This window comes from Heloderma suspectum, chromosome 2, assembly GCF_057233095.1.
Source record: "Heloderma suspectum isolate Gila_16-S chromosome 2, 16-S_ref, whole genome shotgun sequence".
Taxonomy (NCBI): domain Eukaryota; kingdom Metazoa; phylum Chordata; class Lepidosauria; order Squamata; family Helodermatidae; genus Heloderma; species Heloderma suspectum.
In genome coordinates this window covers 171475684-171492035 of record NC_139459.1, presented here as the reverse complement: position 1 = coordinate 171492035, position 16352 = coordinate 171475684, and the positions used below count along the sequence as shown (strand labels likewise).

General features: G+C 46.6%; 1 long non-coding RNA gene across 1 annotated transcript; it reads right to left on the bottom strand.

Moving 5' to 3' along the window:
* LOC146353242 (uncharacterized) lies at positions 1–5933 on the bottom strand. The gene is made up of 4 exons (XR_014788018.1): positions 5802–5933; positions 3059–3142; positions 2009–2248; positions 1–667 (listed from the first exon to the last, which is right to left on the bottom strand). It is a non-coding gene; the product is annotated as an uncharacterized LOC146353242 (long non-coding RNA).
* Between the last annotated feature and the right edge of the window lie 10419 nt (positions 5934–16352).

The following is a 16352-nucleotide window of genomic DNA, read 5'->3' as shown; positions in this document are numbered from 1 at the left end:
CACACATTAACAACAGTTTTAACAGCGCATCCCTTTGTAGCAAAATCTGGGACAAAACAAAGACAGTAATTGATCAGGGACAGATACCAGAAAATGGGGACTGTCCGTAGTACTGCCTTCCCCAGCCTGGCAGCCTCCAGATGTATGCTAGCTGGGGGATGATAGAAACTAGACCTACATACCTGCAGCGTGCCAGGTTGGGAAAGGCTGCCTTAGTAAATAATGATAGAGTGGGCAACTTGTGGCCCTCCAGATGTTCTGGCCTACCACTCTCATCAGTCCTAGCCAGCATAGCCAATGGTGAGGCATCATGGGAGTTGCAGGCCAAAACTTCTGGAGGGCCGCAAGCTGCCCACCCCTGTTATGGTTGAAGCATATGCACACCAGCTCCCAATGTATCAGCAGCAGTTGTCTTTCCTGTGGATTCAGGCTGTGAGGTCAAGAGGAGCCTTGCCAAGGGCTCCGTCTCAGCAAGCCTGACTCTCCTGCTCAGGCTCCTGCAACTGCTGTCTCCACGCTGAATGCTGCCAGGCTGTCACCTTTGCAAAGATGGGCAGTTTCCAAGTTGTGTAGCGGTCAAGGCGTGCCTTCAGTTTTGCCATGTGGATTGCTTGCTCTCAGACATCATCTCATTTTCTCCCCTGCACCTTCCCTTTTATGTGTCTGGCTGGAAAGACAGAAAAAAGGAAACGAGGCCAGGGGCGGGGATGGCAACGGAGGAAGTGATGTCACTAGGAAGGGGAATTCCCACCAAGAGGGACTAAGGATCCCGGTTTGATGCTCAGGATATGGGTGACTACCATTGCAGCAGCGACTGAGTACCGAGTTTAGCCTAGGGCACTCATATGCTCAGAGCTGCATGACTTGTGCTGAAGGCACCAGGCTGTGGTGGTTGTTCCTGCAATGCTGGCCTGATGATTGCCTGGGGTGGCAATATTTGGTGCCCCCTAGATGTTTTAGACTACAACTCCCAGGATTCCTGACCAGTGGCCATGCTAACTGGGGTTGATGGGAGTTGCAGTGCTAACCCTCTGCTTCTTCACACGGAGCTTTTATCCTGCGATTGAGATTCTCCTTGACGGAGGCTTGCGGGCTCTTTATAAGATGCTGTGACCCTCCAGGGCGCCTCCTGCACTAAATGCCCTTTGTTCCGTTTTTAAATAGATTGCAGATAGTGAGCTATCAAATTACCCAGTTGTGTTCCACTTGAGTTCCTTCTGTGAAAAGAGGAAAAGCGGCAAGAAGAGATCAATGAACCATATGGAAGACTCAGATATGGGGAGAAGGAGGGGGAAAAGGGAGTGGGGAAATGGAGTGCGTGTAAAGGGATTCATTGTGATCCTGCATTTAAAATGGAAGCAGAAAGCCTCATTTTAAGTGCAGGATTTTAGGTTGGTGCAGAGATGCCCTTTGACTCTACCTACTGTGGGATTGACTCTTGTCCTGAAAGACTGTGCCCTCCCTCCAAGGGTCTTGCATCCCCCTTCGCCCAGTTTCAGAACCTTAGGTGCTTAGTTGCAACTCTTAAATCCTCTATAAAAATTTTCTGAGATTGAGGGCGTTTCTACACCAGCCTAAAATCCTGCATTTAAAACTTTCTGCTTCCACTGACTCCCTTTACATGCCCTTCCTCCCCACCCCTTCTCCCCGTATCTGAGTCTTCCGTTATCTTTCATTGATCTCTTCTGAAGCAGAGCACAACGGGGTAATTTGATAGCTCATTATCTGCGATCTATTTAAAAATGGAACAAATGGCATTTAGTGCAGGAGACACCTTGGAGGGTCACGGCGTCATGTAAAGAGCCCATAAACTTCTGTGAAGGAGCCATCTCAATCGTGGGATAAAAGCTCTGTGTGAGGAAGCCCAGACAGCACAGTGTATATGGGGCAGCCCTGCCCTGATGTTCCCTGCTGGTAGACATGGCTGATGGAGGTTTCTGAAGGGGGGGAGCATGGGTGTTGTCTGCATTTCCTGATTCTGGTTGGTGGTTCCCAGGCCATTTCCTACCTTCCTGGTTAGGCACAACAGTTGTGTGGGTCACTGCAGCTTTGACTCCTCCTCTGCTCCTCCATAGGGACAGATTCTTCAGACAGGCTAAATGGTGGGCTTGTTTTCTTTGCAATCAGTGTTGGCTTCCTTCTGTCTCACCCTAACCATGACTTTCTCGCCCATCCCTTAACAAACTTGTACCTTTTGTTTGGCCAGCATTGGGATGAAATGATGCATGTGTTTCCACACAGTGTTGATCTGGGGTGAAAAAATAGAAAAGAAAAACCATCTATGGTTTGGGACCATAGCATTCAAACATGCAACCCCTTTACTTGCAACCTGAATTGGTACTGTCCAGAAAAACCTCTATCCAAGGTTTGGGAGAGTAGCTTTTTCAGGGCCATTATGAAGTTTCCCCAGGGTCATACGGGGGAAGCTCAACAACCAAATCTCCATCCTCACAATAAATGCCAAGCCCTAGGATTTGCAGCTTTGTGCATTTGGTCTTTATTAGCAACAGGGCCAAATACAACTTGGGCATTCATTCAAACCCTGTCCCAGTGTTGGACATCTTGGAAGGAGGGTATGCTTCTGGGCCGACGTCAAGGGTAAGAATGGCGGGGCACCTGCTGTGGACCCACACCCCAGCAGGGGCCCACTGACAGGAGCCCTCTGGAGTTGCTCCTCCTCCCCACCCTTGCAACCTACTTGTTCCCCTGCCTCTCACTCTGGCGCAGACCACGGGGGTGGCGAGAAGGCAGAGCAGTAGATGCCATGGCCTCCTTACTCACTGGCTGTCTGCCTGGCGAGCAAGCAAGTGGGAGCAGTGAGGAGGAGGAGGAGGAGGAGGGGCAGCTGGTGACAATGGCAGTGAGAAGGTGGGCTCACTGAGGGAGGGGGCCCACTGAGGGTGTCTTGCCCAAGGCCTTCCAAATCCTGGAGCCAGCACTGCTCTCGGGGTCCCCCTCTTCCCCCAGAGTCCACAGAAATGTGGGAGAGGAGTTGTGTACAGCACTAAGATCAAATGGAGCATGCAGGTGAAGGGAACTGAGCTCTCCCCTGCCTTACCTCCTTGGATCTGTCACTCCAGGTGCTTTTCTCCAATTCCTGCTTGTTTCTGGTATCAGAGCTGGGGTGGGAGGAAACTGCCTGCTGGGGTGATGAAATGTGGAAGAGGTAAAGCAAGCAAGCAAGCAAGCAAGCAAGTGGGCGGGCGGGCGGGCAGGCGGTTCAGCTTCTGTCAGCACACTACATTGTATGTTAAAATTAGAGCCTTCCTTCATCCCCATTTTATCTGTGAATGGGAAAAGCAAGTTTGGCCATCAGATTATACTTTGCCCTGTAGGGCAAACAGCAGCTGGATGTTTGAGTTTAATCAGGAAGGCTATTTACGACTTCGGATGTCTTTTTAGTAGATAAGGCAGTATATAAATATTGATGATAATAACGATAACAACAACAACAACAACAACAATGGGAAAGGGTTAAAACACACACACACACACACCAGCACCATAGTCACGGGTTGGAAGTAGAAGGGTGTAATTAACACTCTTCCAAAAGGGGCAATCCTGTTTGGAGATCCCTTGAATCACATTCAGATTGGCCTTTAAAACATTCTCATGATCGCTCTCTAGCCCTAGTTGCCAGTTCTTTTGATAACTTCAGACATTTCAGTCCCATGAGTCAGAACACTGAAGGAGCTGTTCTTCTCCCCCCGCCCCCCCCAGATGTATTTGGAGAAGGACAAGGCTTGGGTTTGGGGAGAGCGAAGGAGCAAACCCTTGGAAGAGATGGTGACATTGCTGGCAACAGCCTCTTATGTGGTATCCAAAGAGCTCCTCATCATCAGCTACATAACCTGGACTTAATAGCCAGGATTAGGATGAAGCGTGAGTTATGATGATGGAAATCGCTGCTTCTGCTTCAGCAGCTACAGCTGCCTGACAGGCACAAGCTGTTAAAAGCATGAAATTGCATTAAGGAAATGCGTATTAAAATATACACATTAAAAAGGTAATCTTCCAGCCCCGCCCCTGTAGTTAAAGAGAGATATTGGAAACATGCCTGTAGTGTGTGCGCGATTTAGTTGAAACTCCAGAAGACAAATATTGAAAAGTCCTAATCAGGACTATGTGTATGCTGCAATTTCACGGGAATACAGAAAACGCTTAGGGTATAGTATTAGCCACAGAATTCAGCTTCCTGGAAATCTCAGCTTTCTTTCTTTAAGAGCAAGTTTCTAGTCATTATGTTTGAAAGGCAATATCTACCGAGGTCTCAGAAACAGGAGAGGGGCTCAGTAAGATTCCCAGAGGACGAGAGCAAGGCTTCAGTGCCATGCAGAGGCCCTTGCCCCTCCCCATGACCAGAAAAAAGAATACATTCAGCAAATTAATAAAAATTTAAATAATAAATTATTCAGGGTAGGATGAATTTTGCAGATTTGCTCAGTTTGTATAAATGATACAGGTCACAGAATCCAGTTTTTCTTGGCAAAGAATTTGGATTGCCTCGTAGCAGACATTTTTACTGTTTAGCATATAACTGTGCTGGTCCATCCCTATGCATGTTTGCACAAAAGTAAGTTCTACTAAATTCAGTGGGCTTACTCATAAGGCTACATAGGATTGTAGCCCTAAAACATCTCATTTATTTTGAGCCAGGCCTGTGCTTTCAGTGCCAATCCTTATTATTATTAAGCTTACCATTCTGGGCTATTCCGACCAGCAATCTTCCTAACTACAGTGCTGTTAAGAACTTGACAATTCGTTAATAGAATCCCAATAGTGGACTCACATGGTTGTGTTTGGCAGCAAAACAGGGCCACCAAAACTTAAAGGTAGTGGTCTCTACATACATGGGACAAGGGTGGGGGGTGGTCATAGGTATGCGCAGTACCCAAGTTTGCTAATTAAAAGAAAATTACATTTACAAAACAAACATGAAAACCTGCAGGATGACAACCTTTTCATTTACAAAATGCTGATGGCTTGGTGAGGGCAGGGATGGGCTCTGTCCCCCCCTATGGGCAGAGGTCAGGCAGAGTATGTGAGCCCACCAAACAAGTTCATGGCTGAGGAGAGTTTGAGACAAAGAAGGTTAGTGTGTGTGTTGAAAACAAAAGGAAAGAAAGCAAAGGAAAATGGAGGATAGAGGAAGAGAGGAGACTGACCTGTTCAAGCCCTTGATGGTTTAGAGCAGTCTTCCCCAACCTGAGGCCCTCCAGATGTGTTGGACTATAATTCCCAGCATCCCCAGTGAGCAGGGCCACAGTGCTAGCTGGAGATGCTGGGAGTTATAGTCCAATACATCTGGAGGGCCCCTGGTTGGGAAAGGCTGGTTTACAGTAAGTATCCTGGACTGGAGGTAGGGATTAGGGTTGTGGGTATGCCTTTGCCATCTCCAGAACTGCCTGCCTCCTGCCCCTTGCTATATATCATCCTGAAAGACTTAGGTTGGGAAAAAGGTGCCCTTTAACACTTCCCCATTCCTGAAAATGACTTCCCACACTGAACAGCAATATAAAGCTCTGTTCCGGGCTGGCTGGGGCCATAAACACCAGCACTCCTCTCAGGGGAGTGGGGGATATGCTGCAACATTTAGGGTGCAATCCTATGCTTGTTTACACGGAAGGAAGTCCTACAGCTCCCAGCTTTCCCCAGCCAGCATGGGGAATGCTAGGAGCAGAAGAGAGTCCATGCTGGCTGGGGAATGGTGGGAGTTGTAGGACTCTCTTCTGTCTAAACATGCATAGGCTTGCACCCTTAGTTGCAAGTTCCACCTGAAGTAGGAACTATGCTCTGCCTACCTGTCTGGCTACCTGTACAGGTTTCCTCCCAGGTTTTCTGAGGGGTAGCTCTGCTTGATGAATACATGGCTTCTCCAGTCAGGAGCTCTTGCTCCTTGGAGGACAGTCTGCCTTGGATGTAGTGATGTAGCCCTGGAAGCAAGAAAATAGGGAGATTAATAATGAGCTCAAGATTATTCTTTATTCCAGAAGGCTTCTGAGCCAGTTCCCTCCCCCTTCCTGTTTTTCATTCAACCTGGTCTCATTTTTTCTGATAGAAACCATCTTTCCCTCAGCAAAAGCGGCTGGTTCTCATTACGACACCACTTGAAAAAGCTGCTTAAATTTAATTTTATTTTTTTTGGTAATTTTGTCCAAATAAATTCAAGGCATGAGGCGCCGCCCCAGGCTTGGCATGGGATGTCCTGGACTTCTAGCTTGGCCTTCTTCCCATGCTTGGCTTGGGAGATAAAGCATCAGAAGAAGAATGGGATTTCTCCTCCATCAAGAGTGGAACAGGTCAAGCAGGGAGAAACAGCCTAAAGTAAAGACAGACAGAAGGCATGGATAAATAGATAAATGAATAAATGAATGTGGATCTCTATCCCAGGATCTCATTGTCTCCTAAGATAGGCAACATTACTTATTTATTCCGCTTATGAGCCAAAGCTCTCAGGGTGATGTACACAGATTAATAATAATAATAATAGAGGATGTCTATCTGTCTGTCCTTCTGTCCATCTGAACCGTAGCTCCAAGACTGTGAAATGTAGACACTTGGAAATTGGCATGCCTACTAAAGGGACCCTAGGGCTGTAGACCTCAAGATATTTTGTTTTGAAAACACATTTATTTTAATTAATTTACATGAGTCCATGTGGTTGAAGCCTGCAGTAAGATCTTCAGCCACTAGGGGCAGACTTCCCTAACCAGCCCATTGCTTGAAGCCAGGGAGGTTTAGTAGATTGATGGACAGTTATATACTTGCCCCCACCCCAGGGAATGTTGTGGACAGACCCCTCATTTAAGGGGCTACAGGGGTGCTCCTGGCAGGGGCCATGCCTAGAGGTGCCATGGGTGTGGCTTCACTCAGACATTGTATCCACCCCTCAGAAAGCTGCAAAGGTTTGCCTGACAGCTTTGCTATATCAAACCCAGGGCTATTCCAACCCATGCAAAGACAGGTCCCTTTCCTAGTATAAAATAAAATCCAGCATCTAGTGCTTAGAGGTATAAGTTGAAACTCTTTCTTGAGGGTGTTATCAGTTTTGATCCTTATATAGGCCCATCCCTCCTCCTTTAATCACGCCTATGTAACACCACTCCTATATAATTAGGAACTTATATGAGACAGTGGTGTGTGCAGTTGCAGGGTGGGGTAAGGCAGAAAGGGACAAAAGAAGAACCGCTCTCTGTCCATCTTACTGCAATGTCTTGCTTCACATTCCGCCCACTATGGGACTGGATATAGACAGTCCCAAACCATTGGTAGCCAGGCTGAGGCAAATACCTTACCCACCGCTCCAAGCTCTCAAGCAGACACAGCTGTTCCCTGATGGTTTTGCCGCACCACCACCCAGCTAATGGCCCGAGAGGGGTACTGAAGCTCATGAACCCAGGTGGATCAGGTGATCTGAGGGACCAATAGGGCAGGTGTGGGCAATCTTTTTGCCCTTGAGGGTCACATGCAGCACTGGAGTCATCAGTCAGGGGCTGTATGCTGGTGGGCGGGGCTGCTTCTGGCAGTAGGTGGGCCCTGGGCAAGTGGGTGGGGCCAGAATGGGCATCCCCCTCCCCTCCCTGCATACCCTCCAGATGTGTATGATTGCAACTCCCATAATTCCCAGCCAGCGTGGTCATTTGTCTGGCAAAGGGGCAGGGCCTTTTCAGTGGTGGTTCCTGGCTTGGTTATGGTCCTCAGGAAATTAGTGAAGACTGCTTTATTTCAGTGAGCATATGCAGTTTAACTGCTATGCCTTGCAGATTGTATTGTAATTTTTGTGGGAAATTATGTGACTGTTATGGTTTTATTATTCTTATGTTTTTCTGTGGGGCTGTTCACATGTCACATTAACCCATGATGGCTTATAAGCTACGCACAGTAGGGTATTTTGCTAATAGCCTACTGTGTCCTGTCACACAATCTGACAAATAAGTGACACAGAGTAGTTTATTCTGCCCCCCTGCCCCTCCTTCCCCTGTAGTCCTCCTGCCTGGCCAGGCAGGTATCCCAACTTCCTTTGCAGTGGAAACCATATCCCGCCACCCCTCACGCTACCGCTACGTCACCAGCCTGTCTGCAATTGGCCTGCTTCACATTAGGGGTGTTTTCTTGGTTCCCTGCCATTCTCTACCCGGTGTCGATCTTTCCCCACTTCCCCGCATCCCCACCATCCCACCCAACCTGCATCACCGCAATTCTCAAGGCCTTCCTTCCCATTCCTGCCCTTCTTCCACTGCTGCACCACTTCCCAAGTTGGATTTCCAAGCCTTTCCTGGGTCCCCTATCTTTGCCCATGTGCAACAAAGGTGGGTGGACTGCCTCCAACTCCTTGAAAGTTTACAGGAATTGGATCAGATTTGATATACATGTTCCCCTTATGGGGAGGCACCAGGTGCACTACTGGATAATTTTGTGACTTGGCGTTTTAATGGAAAAGTGAGGATTTAACTGCAGATGAAACTGTTTGGGAACCGCACAAGCGAAAGCAACTTTTTGGGGGGAAGGGGTTGGGTGATGAAGAGGTTGGAGTGCCTGTGGCAATGCAATCTTTTGCCAGGTAGATCTCAGGAACAGAGATCGCTGGAGAGGAGCAGAGTGACGGCGGCATTTTTGGCCCCTCTTGCTGTGTAGGCGATCTCTGTAACCCACACTGGCACAACAGATGACACACTAACCTACCATAGGTAAAATAACCCTTACTGCAAACTGTGGCTTCTCAGCGTGGCATATTTGGGGGAAATAACCCACTGTGGGTGGGAAAAACAGCTCACAGATGACACACTAACCCATCATGGGTTGCTTTGGAAAATAAACTATCATGTGTTAGCGTGACGTGCGAACCCAGTCTCTGTGTTGTTGAGTGTCTGTTTTGTAAGCCACCCTAAGGAATTTGATAAAATGCTGTGTGACAGGATATAAATATTAATGATACATTAATCTGAGCTTTACTCAGGCTTATGTCACCTTGAACCCTTTGATATTTCTGAGTAAACATACGTAAAGCTTAAGGCCTGAAACTCTAAGCATGTTTACTTGGAAGTAAATTATTTTGAAAGCAATGGGTCTAGGGCCAATTTACACATCTATTTCAACCCATGACAGCCGTGGCTTTTAGCCTGTAATGTTGTGGGAATAGCAGAAGAATCAGAGACGTTCCAGGGCTTAACCAGGAAGTATTTATTGTTACAAACTGTCTGGACAACTGAGGGGGAAAATGGTAGGTTGGTGCAATACAGCAGCAACAAAACACACATCTCTGCTTGTTTTGGGGGCCTAGCTCTTCCTATGTCCTTGAGATGATGCACCGGCAGGAACTACAACTACAGCCTGAAAGTGCTGCGTATTTACTGAGTCAAAGCTCTGCATATACGTTGTAAAACTTAACACAGTAGTACTGACCTGAAGCATTCTGCCAGAGTGCATTATTCCCTCTGAGAAACTTAGTAAGACTCACGACAGCCAACTCATGTTAGCCCATGGTTGTGTCTTTGCACTGCCATAGGGTGAACGTGGCTTTTCGTGTGCAATCACAAACCCTTTTAAATGTGATGTCCCCAAATCTCCATCCAGTCTGACTTCAGTCTTTGGTGGTATAATTTCATAAGCAACTCTGCAAGGGTCAACTGAAGACCAAATCTGCTCCTGCCTAGAACAGTGGTGATAATCTGACTTCCTTTCCTTGACTGCAATTAGGCTTGATATTTAAAAGAGATATCTGGAAAGGATACTACCTGCCAGGATAATAAGGTGGGCTATTCATTCGTAGGAAATAAATAACAAAAGGCAGAAGAAATGAGATACTGGCTAACTAGCCCTCCTTTGCCTCCTGTGGTATGGGTATATTGTTAAACCCAAGGCCACTGGCTAGAACTTCCCCTCTCTGTTGTTCCAAACCATTGGAAAGTATGCAGTTCTGTAATGAGACAATCTCATAGAACCTCAGTAAATTATTGTGTGGTTTGGGATGCCTAGAGGAAGACATTTGTTATGATTGAGCAAGGTGCCGTCAAAAAAATAGTGCAAGCCAAAAAAAAAATATGTAGACAACTGTGGAACATGGGAATGAAGACAGGGCCTGGTGCTCCCCAGAGGAGTTACAGCGAGGGAAGCAGGGAGAGACATAAGCTAATGGCATCCTTTGAGCCAGGTCTCAGTAGGGCTTAGCCCCAGAACTTGTTATCAGTGCAAAAGCTCAGCAGTGGAACATATGAGGTAATAATGGGGGGGGAAAGCAATGTTGCCTGCTTATCTCTTCATATCAAAGCCACAGGAGCAGGGGTTGGTAAACATTTGGCAACCCTGCACCTAAATGTGTCTTTTTGTTGGGGCTCTTTGCCTGTTGGGACTCTTTGCCTGCGTTTTTGATTTCTCCCTCTCTCTGCATGTAGGCGACTTTGCTGGCTAATTTGGCCACCCCTCACATACTCCAAGCCAAGATCTTGCTGCTGGTCAACCTGTAACATGTAGGCCCAGATGAAAAGATCTGTGAAGTGAAGGAGGTCTTTTATGGAAACATTTCACTTGTTGCTGAGCGCACCTGATCTGAACTGGGGGGTAGCTGCATCACCCTACACCACAGTGCAACCATTGCTGGTGGAAAGTTATATTTTCTGTAGGGATCCTTCTCCTGTGGGTTCTTCACTGTCTCACTCTTTCTGAATGGCACTGCTCCCCGCTTCCCGCCCCCCATTAATATTCTTTGCCATTCCTTATTTATCCAGACACTTTTGAGTCACAGGTGACCCTGCCAAGCAGTCTGTCTAGACTGAGAGTCATTCCCAAGCTATTCGGCTTTTCATTTCCTCTGTACTGCAATTGGGGAAAACTCCCCCCACCCCTCCAACTAGGCCAGCTATGTCTATTACATATTCACCTCTCCTCAGGCATAGGCTGGCTTGGGCCTACATTTTACAGGTCGCCCAGCAACAAGAGCCTTGGCCTGGAATATGTGAGATGAAGGTGACCAGATTAGTTAGCAACGTTGCCTAGAGAGGGGGAGCTTAAAGACCCAGGTCAGGCAAGGACCCCCCCCCCCAAAAAAAAACATACATTTAGGTGTAGGCCTGCCAAATGTTTACCAGCATTAGCTCCTATGCTCTTGACAGGAGCTTGATCTGCAGAAATGAGCAAGTGAGACTTTTCACAACATGAAGATAAGCAGTATGTCTTGCTAATCGCCATTCTGGCCTGGTTCGTATGTAACACTCAATTTCTGGGTAAAACAACCCAGGAATTGGTGGGAGTGAAGTAGCATACTGCCTCTTGCCCACTTGCCACTTCCGCTTTCCGAAACAACCCTGGGTTGTTCTGTGATGTCCAAATCCAGAAACTCTGGGTTGTTTAACCTAAACATCCAGAGTTTCCAGGCTTGCACCTCATGAAACTGCCTAAAAAGGGGGCGTTGCTGGTTTGTTAACTGAAAATAGGAGTGCGCAAGCAGGAATCATGGGTTGTTAGATTGTGTGAACTGGGTCACGTGAAAAATGCCACCTGGTGATTTCTGCAGATAAAACTTCTCTTAAAGGCACAGGAACAAACCAGGATATTTTTTCCTGACCAGTTGCCAAGCCAATGTAAAAAGGAAGGAAGGAAACCTAAAGAATCTAGGGGAGACAGTTAGCTGGGCTGACTCTTTTGTTGTTCAGTCGTTCAGTCGTGTCCGACTCTCCGTGACCCCATGGACCATAGCACGCCAGGCCTTCCTGTCCTGCGCTCTCTCCCGGAGCGTGCTCAAGTCCATATTCATTGCATCGGTGATGCTATCTAGCCATCTCATCCTCTGCCGTCCCTTTCTCCTTTTGCCTTCAGTCTTTCCCAGCATCAGGGTCTTTTCCAGAGAGTTTTCTCTTCGCATTAGGTGGCCAAAATATTTGAGCTTCAGCTTCAGTATCTGTCCTTCCAATGAGCACTCAGGGTTGATTTCCTTTAGGATGGACTGATTTGACCTCCTTGCAGTCCAGGGGACTCGTAAGAGTCTTCTCCAGCACCACAGTTCGAAAGCATCAATTCTTCGGCGCTCAGCCTTCCTTATAGTCCAGCTCTCACAGCCATACGTTGCTACTGGGAAAACCATAGCTTTGATTATACGGACCTTTGTCGGCAAGGTGATGTCTCTACTTCTTACTATACTGTCTAGGTTTGCCATAGCTTTCCTCCCAAGGAGCAAGCGTCTTTTAATTTCATGGCTACAGTCACCGTCTGCGGTGATCTTGGAGTCCAAGAAAATAAAATCTGTCACTGCTTCCATTTCTTCCCCTTCCATATTCCAGGAAGTGATGGGGCCAGATGCCATGATCTTCATTTTTTTAATGTTGAGTTTCAAACCAGCTTTTGCACTCTCCTCTTTCACCCTCAACAATGGCAGCTTTCTGCCATTAGGGTGGCATCATCTGCGTATCTGAAGTTGTTGATAATTCTTCCAGCAATCTTAATTCCGACCTGTGATTCATCCAACCCGGCGTTTCTCATGATGTACTCTGCATATAAGTTAAATAAGCAGGGCGACAATATGCAGCCTTGTCGTACTCCTTTCCCAATTTTGAACCAATCGGTTGTTCCATGTCTGGTTCTTACTGTTGCTTGTTGACCCTCGTACAGGTTTCTCAGGAGACAGATAAGGTGGTCTGGTACCCCCATCTCTTTCAGAATTTGCCACAGTTTGTTGTGATCCACACAATCAAAGGCTTTAGCGTAGTCAATGAAGCAGAAATAGACGTTTTTCTGGAATTCTCTTGCTTTCTCCATGATCCTGCGAAAGTTGGTGATTTGATCTCTAGTTCCTCTGCCTCTTCGAAACCCAGCTTGTACTTCTGATAGTTCTCGGTTTGCATACTGCTGAAGCCTAGCTTGTAGGATTTTGAGCATAACCTTGCTGGCATGTGAAATGAGCACAATTGTACGGTAGTTTGAACACTCTTTGGCATTGCCCTTCTTTGGAACTGGAATGTAAACTGACCTTTTCCAGTCTTGTGGCCACTGTTGCATCATCTTTTAAGATTTTAAATAGCTCAGCTGGAATACTGTCATCTCCGCTAGCTTTGTTGTTAGTAATGCTTCCTAAGGCCCACTTGACTTCACTCTCTAGGATGTCTGGCTCAAGTTCAGTGACTGCACTATGATGGCTATCAGAGACATTCAGATCTTTCCTGTATAGTTCTTCTGTGTATTCTTTCCACCTCTTCTTAATCTCATCTGCTTCTGTTAGGTCCCTGCCTTCTTTGTCCTTTATCATGCCTGTCTTTGCACAAAATGTTACCTTAAGATCTCCGATTTTCTTGAAATGATCTCTAGTCTTTCCCATTCTGTTGTTTTCCTCGATTTCTTTGCATTGTTCATTTAAGAAGGCCTTCTTGTCTCTCCTTGCTATTCTCTGGAAATCCGCATTCAGTTGGATATATCTTCCCCTTTCTCCCTTGCTTTTCGCTTCCCTTCTTTCCTCAGCTACTTGTAAAGCCTCTTCAGACAGCCATTTTGCTTTCTTGCATTTTTTTTTCTTTGGGATGGATTGAGTTGCTGCCTCTTGAACAAAGTTACGGACCTCCGTCCATAGTTCCTCAGGCACTCTGTCTATCAGGTCTATTCCCTTAAATCTATTCCTCACCTCCACTGTATATTCATAAGGGATATGATTTAGGTCATACCTGAATGCTTTAGTGGTTTTCCCTATGTTCTTCAATTTAAGCTGAAATTTTGCAAGAAGCAGCTCATGATCTGAGCCACAGTCAGCTCCAGGTCTTGTTTTTACTGACTGTATAGAGCTTCTCCATCTTTGGCTGCAAAGTACATAATCAATCTGATTTCAATATTGACTATCTGGTGATGTCCATGTATAGAGTCGCCTCTTGTGCTGTTGGAAAAGAGTATTTGCTATGATCAGCATGTTCTCTTGGCAAAACTCTATTAGCCTTTGTCCTGCTTCATTTTGTACACCAAGGCCATGCTTGCCTGTTATCCCGGTGATTTCTTGACTTCCTACTTTAGCATTCCAATCCCCTATGATGAAGAGGACATCTTTTTTGGGTGTTAGTTCTAGAAGGTGTTGTAGGTCTTCATAGAACCGATCAACCTCAGCTTCTTCGGCCTCAGTGGTTGGGGCATAGACTTGAATTACTGTGATGTTGAATGGTTTGCCTTGGATTCGTACTGAGATCATTCTATCGTTTTTAAGATTGTACCCCAGTACTGCTTTTCCCACCCTTTTGTTGACTATGAGTGCTACTCCATTTCTTTTAAGGGATTCTTGCCCACAGTAGTAGATATGATGGTCACCTGAATTAAATTCGCCCATGCTTATCCATTTTAGTTCGCTGATTCCCAAGATGTCGATGTTCAATCTTGCCATCTCATGTTTGACCACCTCCAGCTTACCTTGATTCATTGATCTGACATTCCAGGTTCCTAAACAATATTGTTCTTTACAGCATTGGATTTTCTTTTCACCACCAGACACATTCACAGCTGAGTGTCCTTTCGGCTTTGGCCCAGCCGCTTCACCCTTTCTGGCGCTACTTGGAAATACCCTCTGCTCTTCCCCAGTAGTATATTGGACACCTTCCGACCTGAGGGGCTCATCTTCCGGCATCATACCTTTTAGCCTTGTGATACGTTCCATGGGGTTTTCTTGGCAAGAATACTGGAGTGGGTTGCCATTTCCTTCTCCAGCGGACCACATTTTGTCAGAACTCTCCACCATGACCTGTCCGTCTTGGGTGGCCCTGCACGGCATAGCTTATGGCTTCACTGAGTTACGTAAGCCCCTTCGCCACAACAAGGCAGTGATCCATGAAGGGGGGGCTGACTCTATTGTTACGGAATTTAATACTTATTTATATTATTGACTGTGCTCTCATTGTATTTTAATACTTAATTCTAATATTGACAATAATGTGCTATTCACTATATAGAGTCCGAAGCGATATATGGATTCTGCCTCTGCTCCAAGGGTTTACCAGTTAAAACTGCAATCTTAGGCATATATTTACTTGACTGTAAAATTTAGATTGCATCCTTGTATATTTTATATTGTTGTAAATGGATTTTAAGTTTCCATCAAAGTGTTTTGCCATGAAAGATGGAGTAGATATTCCAGTGATAATAACAATATGCAAATCAGCACTTTGGCCCATGTAAGTCTTGTATTCAGATTACAGATGAATTTAAATAAGAGCCACTTTAAGTCTAATGTATGAAAATAGCCTATGATGATTCAGCAGCTATTTTGTAGGAGAAATACAATTTGTTTCAAGAAAATGAAAATGCCTTAACATCAGCTTCCTTTTAAGATACGTGCAGAACAACATTTGGCAAGGGCAACTTGTCCCCGGTTTTATGAGGCACATGCACAGATAGCCTACCCCTGTCCTAATGCCTTGTCCAAGAGCAACCCCTGTCAAATTTGGGTGAAAGCACCAATCACTGGTTAGGGGAGGGTTACTAGGATGGCTGAATCAAGCTCCTCTTCCTCCTTTCGCAAATAGATGTGCAGAATTACTTCTGCCGCTCTCATCTTCTCATTCTCAGGATACATGCTCACAGCAGCTCACTGCTAGCTTTAGGCTTTGCAGACCAACAGCACGAGACTACATATCGTATCCCAAAAGTCTGCCATTGAACAGAGCAAGCAGGAACGAGGATGCTGCTGCTGAAACTGGACGATTGTGGACTTAGAGCGCCCTCTGCTGGGGACCAGTGGGCATGATATGAACCATGCTGCAAGTGATGGCCCACTGGTAGCAATTTTAGGCCGTGTCGTGCAAAGATAATTTATTATTGGACCATTCAAAGATAATGTGCTAGACTGAGAAGAAACACATGAAGCGCCAAGGCATGCAGGAAGGATTGGACCCTGAGGGGGTCTGCCGGGTACTTGAAGTACCCATTGCTCTTCAGTCGCGATTCTGCGTCTGTCAGGCGTTATAAGACACAGTCCCGCTGCCTCCGCCAGATCTTCCAGGAGCTGATTCCTCCTGCGTGTTTGAATGCTCTCCCGTGCGGAAACTTCAGCAAAAGTCCTCATAGGGGGAACATTAGCATGGCATGAAGAGGAGCTCAGCCCCCTTCTAACCTTCTCCCCGGGCATGTTCTTTTTCTGTCTCCAGGGGAGCATGCCAAGATGCACCCCGCCCCCCGCACTGAAGTGGCCCAATGCTGGGAGCTGCAGTCCAAAACATCAGGCGGGCACCAGGTTGGGGAAGAACCTTACCACTGAGCCCAGTCAGCCCTCCTAGCTAGGCGACCGTTCCGCAGCCCCTGTTTCAAAGGGAGGAGCTCTGTGCTCCGTTCTTTCCTATCAGTTTCGAGGCTGCCGGTCCGCGGCCAATAAGAGTGAGGCAAGGGCGGGGCTTATGTTC